Source organism: Macaca mulatta, chromosome 11 (genome assembly GCF_049350105.2).
Source record: "Macaca mulatta isolate MMU2019108-1 chromosome 11, T2T-MMU8v2.0, whole genome shotgun sequence".
Taxonomy (NCBI): domain Eukaryota; kingdom Metazoa; phylum Chordata; class Mammalia; order Primates; family Cercopithecidae; genus Macaca; species Macaca mulatta.
In genome coordinates, this window is record NC_133416.1 from 54,203,172 (window position 1) to 54,218,404 (window position 15,233).

General features: G+C 38.3%; 1 pseudogene across 1 annotated transcript in view; it reads right to left on the reverse strand.

Moving 5' to 3' along the window:
* Positions 1-311: 311 nt before the first annotated feature.
* Positions 312-15,233, reverse strand: part of LOC107000844 (interferon-induced transmembrane protein 3 pseudogene) — a 79,036-nt pseudogene continuing 64,114 nt past the window's right edge. The window contains exon 5 of the transcript XR_013400671.1: positions 312-762. The product of XR_013400671.1 is annotated as an interferon-induced transmembrane protein 3 pseudogene (transcript). The remainder of the gene's footprint in view (positions 763-15,233) is intronic.

Below are 15,233 nucleotides of genomic sequence, written 5' to 3' on the forward strand. Positions count from 1 at the left end.
CCATGTCCATAGATCTAGGTCAACTTCCATCACTATATTCCTATAGTAAGTTTCATACAATGGGCTTGCTCCTTCAAAGGATATATGCAATTAAGATTTTTATCCCAAAGTACCAGCTAGTATATTAAAGAAAGTTAATTTTTTTTTTCACCAGGAACACATGCACTTTATTGAATGACATTGTAGAAAATTGTGTGAGGATAAAGGGCTGATACAGGACTGGGTTCTGGGGGCAGGGCAAGGAATGGAAGGTGGAGTACATGGGAGACACGTTGTGGACAGAGCTCCTGGCCTGGATGCTGCCTCCTGTTCTATCGATAGACTTGGAAGATCAGCACTGAGATGAAGATGAGCAGAATGGTCAGGAGGATGCCCAGAGCCAGGGCTCAGATGTTCAGGCACTTGGCAGTGGAGACACAGGCCTGGGACCCAGTCAGGTCGCCAACCACCTTTCTGTCCATAGACTTCCTGTCCTAGACTTCACGGAGTGCTATGAAGTCCAGGCAGCAGGAGCTCATGAAGAGATGTTGAATAGGGACCAGATGACGTGGTCAGGCACGGAGGTGTCACTGCAGATGTGGATCACGGTGAACATCGGAGAAACAGGGTTGTGGGGCGCCCCCAACACAGCCACCTCATGCTTCTCCTTGAGCGTCTCATAGTTGGTGGGGTGGCCAGTGTTGGTGGGAGTGAAGAGGGTTTGGACAGTGTGGTTCATGGTATCCAGGGAAAACCAGCTGTGTTTGGGTTGCTGGGATGGTTCTCCAAAAAAAAAAAAAAAGATTTTTATAGATAAGAACAAATTACCTCCAGGAAAGCATTCAAAGTTACACTTCCACCAAAAGGGTATAAGAGTGTTTTTTCCTCCGTACTTTTGCCAGTACTCACCATTCAACTTCTTTCTTTCTTCTTTTTTTTTTTTTTTTTTTTTTTTTTGCCAATTTGATAGATATATTATGTTTTGGTATTCATTTCCTTTATTATAATCATCTTTTACATCTTTCTTCCCCATTTGTACTTTTGCTCTGTAAGATGGATGATCTTATCTTTTGCCAATTTTTCTATTGATTTGCTCACCTTTCAGTTCATTTGAATGAGCTCTTTGTAAATCAAGAAAATTAACCTGTCCATCTGTCAAAAGTTTCTAATGATTGAAATAAATTATTTTCTTCCCTTTATCTTAACAGATAGACTTCTTAAGCCCTCTTATACAAAGAATTTCAGCCTGATTTCACTTTAAAATGAGATATAGGCAATAACAAAAGCCAAATTGTCACCTACTTTAAAGGATAAGTGAATAATAATAAGGCAGCATGATGTACCCAAGGGAAATTTGAGTGATCCTAGCTGGAAAAGAAACCAAATATTCATGCCTTTATACTCTGCACAAAACTTGCACACCAGAACTTTAAAAGATGACTCTTTGAAAGTAGTTCCTCAGTGTCTTTCATACTCCTTGATCTTCCAAATTTTAAGTGACGCTGTTGACAAACTTTAATTTTCATTTTAATCATCTTAGCCTCATTATGAAATAGTGTTATGCAAATATTTAAGTATAAATGATATCTACATATGCTAGAAGACAAGTCATAGTTCAGCAAGAGAAGCATGATATAAAAAGGCCATTATGATGAGAGTCAGTGGACTTGGATTCCAGATGTGCCCCCGTCACTCCTTTGCCATGTAACCTTGGGTTACATGGGTAACTCCCTCAAGTTTCTGTGGTTCTATTTTCTCATCTATAAATTGTAAATAATAATAACTTGTATTCCTAGCCAATACCTTGTTTTGCTAATTAAAAGAACTCATGAATTATTTTGCAAACTATGCAACACTCTCGATTACTGTAATCATTGGGAAGTAACATATCTGTAGATTACTTTCAGCAATGTCTTATTGCCATTCTCCAAGTTGTGAAAGGTTCTGGTACTGATTACAAAATCTATTTTGAAAATTTCCCATGGTGAATATAAACAAAGTCTTAATTTCATTTTTTATTTCCTTCACATTTAAATAATTAATGGCATATTTTGATTAAACATGTTAGCTTCTTATTTCATCATGTCCAATATATGTCTTCAAATATAGAGGTGATTAGAATTGGAATCATCAACAAATCCAAGGCAATCCTTACAAAAATAATTTATCTGTTATGGGAGACAAAATATTTAAGCTATATAATGTAAGACCTAAAAGAATGCTATTAAATTATTGCATAAGTGTTTCTAAGATGTTTCTATCCTAATTTCTAAACATTTAGGGAAAGCTATTCTGTCTTTCAAAAAAGGAATCATTTCAGCCTGGGCAGCATGGCAAAATCCCATCTCTATGACAAACACAAAAATTAGCTGGGCACGGTGGTGCACTCCTGTAGTCCCAGCTACTTGGGAAGCTGAGATGGGAGGATCACTTGAGCCTGGAGGTTGAGGCTGCATTGAGCCGAGATCACGCCACTGCACTCCAGCCTGGGTGACAGGGTGAGTGAGGCCCTGTCAGGAAAAAAAAAAAAAAACCCAAAAAACAAACAAAAAAGATATAATTTAAATACTTAAAGTTTACAAGGCTTAGGTAGTCCCAAAATATACATCACTTCCAGAGATGTTTACATTGAAGCTAAGAGATGTGAGCCATTTTAGTGATTTGAAACTTTATTCAGAATAACTTCTTGTCATTGAAAAGGACATTATCAGTTAAGTGCAAATGGTCGACATTTTTGAAATTGCATATGAACAGTTCAAATAATCTGAGAAGCAGCCCTCATTCTGGAGTTTCACATAGCATACAAACTCAGGTTACTATTTCTTAAAAAATTTTCCTTAAAAAGATGATGAGTTGGGATAATTGTACCAGACATGGTAAACAGGACATACTGTTCAATAGGTAGCAATGCCTCCAAAAGATGTCTGTTCTTTCCTCTTTTACACACACATGCATACAAACACACATACACTTACTCATATTTCCATTTGGTGCCTGCTTCCTGAATAGAACCTCAAACATGAGAAGACAGAGGGAGTTTCTGAGACGCTGGTAGGTTATTTTCTTAGGAGCCATTGCTTCTTGGTCTCTTTTTTTCCCAGATCAGATCTGCCCTTCTTAGCCTTTGTTTTGCTTGGCCTCTTCTCATGATGGCAGTAGTAGACTTCGATCTTTCCAGAATAAGTATACAACTGGACATTATTAGGCAAGTAATCTGATTTTGGTCTCGCCTTATGCATGACCGCTTTTGACTTCCTAACTTTCAGTAGCCTGGCTCATGTTTTTAGAGTATTAATTATTTTCTTAGAAGATTCTATATGTTCCTGGCTTTCAGATTAGCTCTATCCACTATCAGTACCTGACATTAACAGGAGTATCTAAACTCTATGATGCCTCATTGTATACAATGCTTTGTATGGATCCAGTGTGTATTTCACCATTATCTTAACTGCAGTTATTGTCACTGTGAATGTCATCATAACATATAAAGGTCTACACCATCCTTGCCTTGAGCCAAGACTCAGAAACCATGCCTCCTTTTCAAGTCCAAATGACCCCCTAGCTAAGCCTTCTGCATTTGCAAACCAGGATGCCACTTGTTTACCATCTTGAATAAACAGATGCTTTAACATCTGAAGAATTTCCAATAGACTGTATGTCCTTGTGCCTTTTGGACAATGTTTTTCAACTATTCTTGGATCTTTCTTACTTCTACCTCCTTTTCCCTCCTTGTTTTTTTCTTTAAGCATTAATCACTACCTGACATTATTTTATATATTTGTTTGTTTATTATCTGTCTCCCTAAATAGACTGTAAGTTTCATGAGTTCAAAGTCCTTGCCCTTTTTGTATCCCTCTGATACCTAGTACCAAGAATAGTGACATAATAGATGTTTACTCAATATTTGCTGAATGGATGAATGAATGATTTTTGTAACCTTGGACAAGTTACTTCTCTTTTTGAAGCTTCCCTCTTGTTGTTTGCGAAATGAGGATGTTAGACTAAATTAGATGATTTCTAAGAACCGCTTACATTTTATGGTTGGAATTCAGAATACAGGTAGCTAAGTCCAGTCAGGACAGTAATGGAGAGCAGCAGACAGTTGCAGAGAACAAGTGATCTGGGTGCTATCCTGCACTGGGGGAGGGTCAGGGAAAGGATCTCTAAGGAAAAGGGAATATACCATGTGCACATTCAAGAAAAGAGAAGTTCGGGCAGAGGGAACAGCAAATGCCAATGGGCTAAGACAGAAGTGTGTTTGGTGTGCTCAAGACAAGGCAAAGAGGAAGGTGTAGCTCAAGTACAGTGAAAAGGGGAGAGTTGGAAATAAGGTCAGGAAGGCAGCCAATGGCCAGATTATGTGGGATATATGTGTATGTGTGCTGGGTATGAAAGGGAATGTAGGTGTGATGTGGTATCGGTAGTGCATGTGTGGCAAAGTATTGCGTTTGTGTGGTGTATGTGCACATAGTATGTATATGTGTGTGGTATGGTATGTGTGTACATGGGTTTGGTGTGAGAGGTATGTGTGTATATGCTATTGTGTGTGTGCTATGATGGCATGTGTATAGCATATTTTTCTGTGCTTGATGGAGAGGAGAGTATACATATGCAGCACGGTATTTATGTATGTATCTGTGTGGTGTGGCATGTGTATGGTATATAGTGTGTGTTTGATGTGGATAGGGAATAAAATATTAGATGATGTGTGTGTGTGGTATGCATTGAAGTTACTGCTCATGTTACAACAAAAGCTGATTAAAACTCATCCTACCAGGGTAATTGAAAAACCCAGCTTGAAAATAAAATAAGCATTCCATTTTTTGGTGCTTCCTTCTGAACAAGCTTCCAGGATTAAAAGACTACCTTGCATGTGTTACTGCACATTAATGAGGAATTTTCCTTATCAGATAGCCTAGATTTTTAATAATGGATTGATGCTTTCTGAAAAAGAACATTGTTTTGCTTTTGCTACATCATCCTGATCATTGAAATCTAATCTTTTTCAACATTGTAAATATATAATGCAGCAAAGCACAGATTCTAAAATAAATCCATAATTTAAATAAGTACAGAGTTTTAAGATTCATTTGGTTATAGTTTTGATGTAAAATGTGGGTTTGAAAACCCAGGGATTCTTGACCTATATTATCTAGATTTTTATGCCCCTGGCATCTTGAACTGCCAAGAAATATATATATCAAAGTGTCAGGGACAGCAAAATATGTTGTCACTTTCAACTCTGTTTTATGCATTAATATTTGTACCTAAAATCTCTCTTCTCATTCGATCAATGGAATGGGATGATATACTGTCTCCATTCTGACCCACATAGAAAACACAACCAAGATTGAAATACTAATGATTTGCTTCACTGCTGATATTTCAGTTATCTCAGACGACAGTGAAAATGCCTCACGTCTTGACAAAAGATAGGACAGAATTTTCCTCTAATCATAATTGTAGCGGTTGCACGCAAAAAAAGAAAATATATCCAAAATACAATGAATAAACAGGGAAAGATGCAAAAGAAGTGAATCTCCCTTCTCTATTTAATACAGTTGACTAGTTTGTCCCTATGTGTACCAAAATATGTTTACCTACTGAATATCCTGAGCAAAACAAAACAAAACCTTCTTAGGTAAGATGAGTGTATTCACTGAAGTGGCCTTCAACTAGGGATCATTTCTAAAACATTCTACGTGCCTTTAAGTTGTTTCATACTTAAGAAACTGAATTCATTGGAGGTACTTAAAAGGATGAGGCTGTATAATGGTTGATCACTTCAGCTGGGCAAGCAGAAGATCATGATTTGAGTCCTGGCTTTGCTCTTTACTAGTTATAGAGCCTTGAGAAGGCTGCTTAATTTGTTCCTCACTAAGTGTCTGTTTAAGATATAACAGGGAGGAAAAAATGATGGAATAGGAGGTCCCTTGATCATATTTCCCCAGAGCAACAAGAATTTGGTAGCCATCCATGGACAAAAGTGCCTTTGTGGGAGCTGTGGACCCCAGTTTGCAAAACCCAAGCACAGCCTAAGACCAAAGATGGCTCCTTTGAAAGGGCAGACTCACACCTAGGTGGTACGCCCACCAACTATGGTCCTGTGACAGAATCAGATACATTCTGTTCCTCTGTGGACTCAGCTACAGCCCCATTTGGCTTTGGTCCTGCCACCAGAGCCATCTACCAGGGGATCTGGGAGGACTCACACCCACCTGTGCTTCAGGTGACAGGCCTGTGACCTGGCTGTGGATCCTGAAGCAGCTTGGGACCCAGCTCCAAGCTCTCTTGGCTGTGGTCTGAGAGCAGTCCTGCTCACACAGGAACCTGCTGGGAAACATGCCCATCCATGCCTTGAGAGGCCCACCTGTTTGCCTGCATTCCACAGCAGACCTTCAAAGAGCCCTAAAACTTGCTTCCAGGCCCTCTCAGCTGCAATCGGACTGCAGTCCTCCCATCCCAGGGATGTGCCAGAAGACATACCCATTTATGTCACTAGAGGCAGACTCACTGACCTAAGTAAATCTTAGGCCAGATCTTGAAGCAGCCCTGTGACCCAGCTTCAGCACCACTCAGCTGCAGTCCCAGGGCAGTCCTTCCCAACAAAGGACCCAGGAGGAGGCACCTTCATCCGTGACCCAGGAGGCAGGCCTTGAGCTTGTGTGTGGACCCTGAAGCAGTCCTGTGACTCAGTTTTAGTCCCTCTCTTCTGCCCAGTGAACCAGTGGGAACCCTCCCTGAGACCCTGCGAGAATACCAATCCATGCATCTGGCAACAGGCCTGCCAGCTGTAGACCAAACTTTGAACCCTGAAGTGGACCCTTGTCCCAGAACCAGACCTACTGACCAAAGACTTAGAGACAGTTGATTTCACTCAAGGACCGGAGAGGATCCATTCTCACTTGAGCCTCTGGTAACAGGCCCACCAACTTCAGACCCCACACTGGAGCCAGCAGCAGTCACATTGCCCAACTCCAACCCCATTCAACTGCAATCCTGGTGGCAATTCCATCAGCCCATGGACCTAATAAGAGGTCCTTACCTGCTGAAATCAATCTATAAAGACTGGAAAAGGTGTTTGCTCCTTCAAATGCACAGACACCAATGCAAAGCTACACAGATCAAGAAGAATCAGGCAAACATGACACCAAAAGAAACTAATAAAGCTCCAGTAACCAACCCCCAAGAAATGGATATGTATGAATTGCCTGACAAATGATTCCAAATACTTCCTGACTGTATCTTTAAAAAACTCAACGAGATGCAAGAGAACAAAAACAGATGCAATCATGTAGACAATCCATAAACAAAATGAGAAGTTTAATAAAGAAATAAAAACCATAGAAAAGAACCAAACAAAAATCTTAGAGCTGAGGAATATAATGACAGACCTGAAAAAAAAAATTCAATAGAGAGCTTCAACAACAGAGTTGATCCTGCAGAAGAAAAAAATCAGCAAATCAAAAATAGATTATTGGAAATTAGCCAATTAGAGGAACAAAAACAAAAGAAGAAATTAAAAGAATTAAGAAAGCATAAAGAAGCCATGAGACACTATCAAGCAAATGAATTTACAAATTGTGGGAACAGAAGCAAAAGAGAAAAAGAGGCAAAACACTAATTTTAAGAAATTCATACACAAATCAATACATGTGATACACTATATTAACAAAAATAAAAATAACTGTATGATCATTTCAATAGAAGCAGAAATGCATTGACAAAATTCAACATCCTTTTATGATGAAAACTCTCCACTTATTAGGTATAGAAACAATTTACCTCAACATAATAGAGGTCATATATAGTAAACCCACAGCTAACATCATACCCAACTGTAAAACACTGAAAGCTTTACCTCTAAGATCAGGAACAAGGCAAGGATGGATACCCATTCTTGCCGATTCTATTCAGTATAGCATTGGAAGTCCTAGCCAGAGCAGTTAGGCAAGAAAAAGAAATAAAATGCATCTAAATTGGAAAAGTAAAAGGTAAATTGTTTCTCTTTACAGATGACATGATCTTGTACATAGCCAGTCCTAAATATTTGACCAACAAACTATTACAGCTAATAAATGAATTTAGTAAAGTTACAAGACACAAAATTAACATACAAAACTCAGCTGTGTTACTATACATGAATGACAAGCTTCCATGAATAAAAAACTATTCATAAAAGAAACTTAGAAAACAATTCCATTTATAATAGCATCAAAAAATAAAATATTTAGAAATAAATTTAACCAAGGAGGTGAAAGATATGTACACAGAAAACTATAAGACATTGATGAAAGAAATAAAGAAGACACAAACAAATGGAAAGATATCCCATGGTCATGGAATCAGAAAAATCATATTGCCAAAATTTCCATTTTATTTGAAGCAAGCTACAAGTTCAGTGTAATCCCTATCAAAATTCCCATGGCATTTTTCACTGAAAAAGAAAAAATCCTAAAATTTACTTGTAAACAAAAAAGACCCTGAATAGTTACAACAATCTTGAACAGGAAGAACAAAGCTAGAGGATCATACTTCCTGACTTCAAATCATGTTACAAAGCTGTAGTAATCAAAAGAGTATGGTACTGGTGTAAAAATAGGCACATAGATAAACAGAACAGAATAGAGAGCCCAGAAATAAACTTTACTAGTCATTGCCCTAGTGGAAACTCTCTATGGCAGCTCTGACCCTACATTTCCACTTAGCATTGCCCTAGTTGGGGCTCTCTGTAGTTACTCCACCCCTGCAAAAAAATTTTATCAGGGACCCCAGGCTGTTTATGACATCCTTTGAAATCTAGGTAAAAGAAACCGTGCCCCCACAGTTCTTGCTGTGGGGCACTAAAAAATTAGCACCACATGAATGCCACCAAGATTTATGGCTTATACCTTGTAGAGTGGTGGGTTGAGCCACACCTGGTCCCACTTGAGCCATAGCTAAGACAGCTGAGGAGCACTGCACTGAAAAGTGGGAAGGAGACACCTAGGAGGCTCTGGGTAGAGAGCCCACAGAGGGTTCTCAGGATCATCCTTTGAAACTATTCTGCCCTCCTAGAGCTCTGGTCCTGTAACAGGAGACACAGCCTCAAGGATCTCCACATGACTTTGAGGTCATTCTCTTATTGTCTTGATGATCCTTTCTGTTCATACTAATCTCCTTAACAGTCTCTTGGTCACACACTTGGTTTGCTCTCCTGAATAGGCTTTTCTATTCTTCACATGGCCACGTTGAAATTTTTCAAAATTTTTCCGTTCTGCTTCTCCTTTATAGTCATACATTGCGTTTCTAAAAAGGGCATTGTCAGGCAATTTTGTCATCATCTGAACATCACAGAGTATACTTACACAAACCTATGTGATATAGCCTACTACACAGCTAGGCTACATGATGGACCCAAGGGAACACAATGGTAACTATTTGTGTATCTAAACATATCTAAATAGAAAAGAAGTAAGGTGAAAATAATGTATTATCATCTTACAGGACCACCAACAGCAAACTTAATCAACAAACGTTGTGTATGTTCTGTCTGCTCCACCAAGTGGCCATTCCCCTGTCTCAAAATCCCTTGGGCCTTCCTATTCCCTGAGACAACAATATTTAAATTAGGTCAATTAATATTTCTACAATGGCCTCTAAGTGAAAGAAAAAGTCACAAGTCTCTTACTTTAAACCAAAAGCTAGGAATGATTAAGCTTACTGAGGAACCCATGTCAAAAGCTGAGATAGGCTGAAAGTTAGACCTCTTGTGCCAAATAGTTAACCAAGTTGTAAATGCGAAAGAAAAATTCTTGAAGCAAATTAAAAGTGCTACTTCAGTGAACATACAAATGATAAGAAAGCAAAACAGCCTTATTTCTGATATGGAAACTATTTTAGAGGTCTGGATAGATGATCAAACCAACCACAGCGTTCCCTCAAGCCAAAGCCTAATCCAGAGCAAGACCCTAAATTTCTTCAATTCTATGAAGACTGAAAAAAGGTGAGGAAGCTGCAGAAGAAAAGGTTGAAGCCAGCTGAGAGACTGGTTCATGAGGTTTAAGGAAAGAAGCCATTTCCATTACATAAAAGTGCAAGGTAGAGCAACAAGTGCTGATGTAGAAGCTGCAGAATGTTATTTAGAAGATCTTGCTAAGATAATGGATGAAGGCAGCTACACTAAACAAGATTTTCAATGTAGATAAAACAGCCTTCAATTGGAAGAAAATCCCGCCTAGGACTTGCATAGCTAGAGAGAAGTCAGTGTCTAACTTCAAAGCTTCAAAGGACAGGCTGACTGTCTTGTTAGGTACCGATGCAACTGGTGACTTTAAGTTGAAGCTAATGCTCATTTATCATTCTGAAAATCCTAGGGCTCTTAGGAATAATGCTAAATCAACTCTGCCTGTGCTGTAGAAATGGAACAAACCCTGGATAACAACACATCTATTTACAGCAAGGTTTACTGAATATTTTCAAGTCCACTATTGAGACCTATTACTCAGAAAGATAAATTCCTTTTACAATATTACTGCTTATTGACAATTCACCTATTCACTCAAGAGCTCTGATGAAGATGTACAAGGAGAAAAATGTTGTTTTTGTGCCTGCTAATACAACGTTCATTCTGCAGCCCGTGGATCAAGGAGTAATTTCAACTTTCAAGTCTTGTCATTTAAGAAATACATTTCATAAGGCTACAGCTGCTATAGACAGTGATTTCTCTGATTGATCTGGACGAAGAAAATCGAAAACTTTCTGGAAAAAAATTTACCTTTCTTTGATGCCAGTGAGAACATTCATGATTCATAGGAGGAAGTCAAAATATCAACATTAACAGAGTTTGGAAGGAGCTGATTCCAGTTCTCATGGGTGACTTTAAGGATTCAAGACTTCAGTGGAGGAAGTAACTGCAGATGTGGCGCAAATAGCAATAGAACTAGAAATAGAAGTGGAGACTGAAGAGGTGATTGAATTACTGCAGCATCATGATAAAACTTGAACAAATAAGGAGTTGCTTCTTATGGATAACCAAAGAAAGTGGTTTCTTGAGATGGAATCTACTCCTGGTGAAGATGCTGTGAATGTTGTTGAAATGACAACAAAGGATTTAGAATATTTGAGAGGATTGACTCCAGTTTTGAAAGAAGTCCTACTGTGGGTAAAATGCTATCAAACAGCATCTCATGCTACAGAAAAAAAATCTTTCATGAAAGGAAGAGTTAATTGATGAGGCAAACTTCATTGTTGTCTTATTTTAAGAAATTGCCACAGCCACCCCAATCTTCAACAACTACCACCCTGATCAGATTAAGGCAAGACCCTATACCAGCAAAAAGATTACAGCTTGCCGATGGCTCAGATCATTATTAGCATTTTTAGCAATAAAGTGTTTTTAATTAAGATATGTACTTTTTTTGGATACAATGGTATTGCACACTTAATAGACTAAAGTATAGTGTAAACATAACTTTTATATGTGCTGGCAAACCCAAAAATTCATACGATTTACTTTATTGTGATACTTGTTTTATTGCAGTGGTCAGAAACCAAAGCCACAATACTTCTCAGATATACCTGTATGTGATTGGTTGTTGACTAAAACATGACTGTAATTATAAATTCCATCTCTGAGTCATTTCTTTCCTCTTGCATCTTACTGTATGCAGTTTAAAGTAGCCTAATAGCTTCTACAATATTTTGTTTAGAAATTTATTTAGATATCCTAGTTCATTGCTCTTTTTTTTTTTTTTTTTTTTGAAATGGAGTCTTGCTCTGGTGCCCAGGCAGGAGTGCAGTGGTGCAATCTCAGCTCACTGCAATTTCCACCTCCTGGGCTCAAGCAATTCTCCTTTCTCAGCCTCCTAAGTAGTTGGGACTATAGGCATGTGTCACCATGCACGGCTTATTTTTGTTTTTTGTTTTTTAGTAGAGACAGGGTTTCACCATATTGGCCAGGCTGGTCTCAAACTTCTGACCTCAAGTGATCTGCTCGCCTCGGCCTCCCAAAGTACTGGGATTACAGGTGTGAGCCACTGTGCCTGGCCTCATTGCTCTTAAATGTCACCTTCCATAAAGCCCTCAGCCATAAACACAATTCAGTCATATTCTTTGCAGTTATATAACAAGCATGGGCTTTACTTCAGTTTCCAATTCGTTGTTCCTCAATTCCATCTGAGATTTCCTCAGAATGGCCTTTACCATCCGTATTTCCATTGATATCTGTTTACCATCCATATTCTATTTCTATTGATATCTATTTACTATCCATATTTCTGTCGATATCTATTTACCATCCATGTTCTGTTTCTATTTGTCTATCCATTTTCTATTTGTCTATCCATATTCTATTTACCATCCATATTCTATTTCTATCTGTCTACCATCCATATCCTATTTCTATTGATATCTATTTACTATTTACTATCAGTATTCTATTGATATGTATTTACCCATCCATATTTCTATTGATATATTGTATTCTATTGATATTCTATCACTTAAGTAATCCCTAAGAAGAATTAGGCTCTCCCTAGTTCTGGAGTCTTCTAAGCCCTCACCAGAATTGCCTTTACTGCTTTATTCATGCCAAACTAGGCTTTTTCTGGCCTGCCCTTCCAAATTCTTACAACCTTTACTCATTATCCAGTTCCAAAACCACATCCATGTTACCCATTATTTGTTATAATAACAGCCCCACTTCTGGATACCAATTTTCTTCATTCCTTTTGTGCTGCTATAACAGAATACCACAGGCCCAGTAATTTATAAATAAAGGAAATTTATTTCTCATAGTTCTGGAGGCTGGAAAGTTTGATGTTAAGTTGCTGGCATGTTGTGAGGGTCTTCATGCTATGCCATCGCATGGTGGAAGACAGAAGAGCAAATGAGGACAAGAGCAACAAACAGACAGCACCAAACTTACTTTTATAACAACCCATTTTCACAATAATGAACCCACTTCCACAATAATGACATTAACCTATTCATGAGGGAGCCTTCATAGCCTAATAACCTTTTAATGGTCCCATTTCTTAATACCATCCCATTGATAATTAAATTTTATCATGATTTTAGAGGGGACATTAAATCCACAGCAGTTAGTATAATCAAATTATAACACTTGGAAATGAGAATGGGACCAGCTATTCCTAATGCCCATGGTTTCTTGAAAAAGTGTGGATACTAGAAAAAATTTAGAGATTTAGAGTTCTGTTAGAAGAGAGTGAGTACGGACTAGCTATAGGGCAGGCAACCAAAGGTATCTGCTACAGCAAATTTACAGGCAGAGTAGCACAACATGAGAAGCAATTCACCACAGCCCCTGAAACTCCCAGTCTTAATCCAGGGTTTATTTGTGTCGCCTCAGTTTTCTAGAGTTAAATGACTCCTAGGAGAAAAAAAAAAAAGACCCAAAGAGCCAAGTTTGATGTTCATACAGGCTTTATTTTTCAATACTTTGTCCAGTTGTTCACCACAAAGGAAAGCCTTCTCTACTCTAGGAAGGAAATGCACCCTTAGTTTTACAAATTTATTCATCATTATTTCAGATGTGCCTACTCCATCTTCCAGATTTTGGTGCTGCTGACTAGAGTCTCTTAAATTGTTTGAGTATCTCTGTTACCAGAGGGATCATAGCTGTTTTCAACATTTGTCACCCTTAAGAATCTTTTCTCTATTTCATGGGATTTTACAAAATTAGCACCTGTTGTCCCCTTTTTTTCTCCTTCCCCATCTCCATTTCATTTTCCACTGTCCTCACTCCTTTAGGCTTGGTAACGTTCTAAGGGAAATGGCACTGCTGAGAATCTTCCCCAGGAAGCTCAGTGGAGGATACCATTAGTCTAACAATCCTTTTGGCTATTTCCAGTCTTTTCAATTTACAGAAATAAATCTGTGCTCTCAGCAAATGGAAACGACTTTCTAGCTGTTCTTTCTCAGTTTAGACATCACTCAATTACTTTCATAATTTGGTATTTTGTATCTAGCTTCCAAATACTCTAACCCAGAGCTGACAATACACTTCACTTACCTTAAGTGCTTTCCCTCCAGAGTTATCCCCACTTCATTGTGTGTAAACTACAGGAAGAAACATTGACATCCTCACCCCAATTATGGCTCCATTCTCTCTCCCTTTGTCTAATTCCCTGAGAAGCAGCACAATAGTTGCCTCACACTTTCTGCTACCTGTTATTAGTTCCTTATTCTGCCGGTCCCTGTTAAGTGATTTGAGATAACTGCCTTTCTCAGGCTGGCTTACACATTAGTAAATGGCCTACCTACAGGTGCACTTATGTTTCAGGGTAATTTTTTCAGACAGGTCTTTAAAAGTTGACTCTGAAGCCTGTCAACTTGAAGGGCGAAGAGTTAGGAGTATCACAATCATTTTATGGCAAAGATTTATGCTTTAACATGTGAGCTTTTTGTTTTAATAGCTTTTTCTTTTTCTCTGATTACAAAAATAATACTTATTCATTGTGGAGAATTTGGGAGAAAACATGTTTCATTTATATAAGGACAGGCAGCTGTTAGAAGAGATGCGGAGGAGTATATTGAAGGCAAACATTCTAATGAATAGACTAAATCACATTCTGTACTCACACAGTTACTGTAATATGGATTCAAGGCAGAAATACAGATTGTCAGTCCTTATGCTGGCAGTTTATCAGTTGACACTTATTATTAACAGCTAAAACATCTTAAGATATTTCCTTTTTTAACCCATCCCCTCAAGCATTTAGAAGATATTTCTTAATGAAATATGAATTTTGTTAATTCAACAAATGTTCAGTATTAATTAGCTTGATTGTAATAATAATTTCACAATATATCTATATATCAAATCATCATATTGTACACCTTAAATGTGTACTATTTTCATTTGTCAATCATATTTTAACAAAGTTGGAGGGGGAAAATGTTCAATAACAAATATATACATATGTATTTAGTTTCTGCTACTAGAATAGTTCCAGGCACTGAAACTATTACTTCAGGGAGTATGACAGTAAATAAAATAAAGCCCTCATGGAGCTCATATTCATGTAACTAAGGCAGCCAAAGAAATACGCCGGGCACAGTGGCTCAAGCCTGTAATCCCAGCACTTTGGGAGGTCGAGGCAGGAGGATCATGAGGTCAGGAGTTCAAGACTAGCCTGGCCAACATGGTGAAATCCCGTCTCTACTAAAAAAGAAATACAAAAATTAGCTGGGCACAATGGTGGGTGCCTGTAGTCCCAGCTACTAGGGAGGCTGAGGTAGGAAAACTGCTT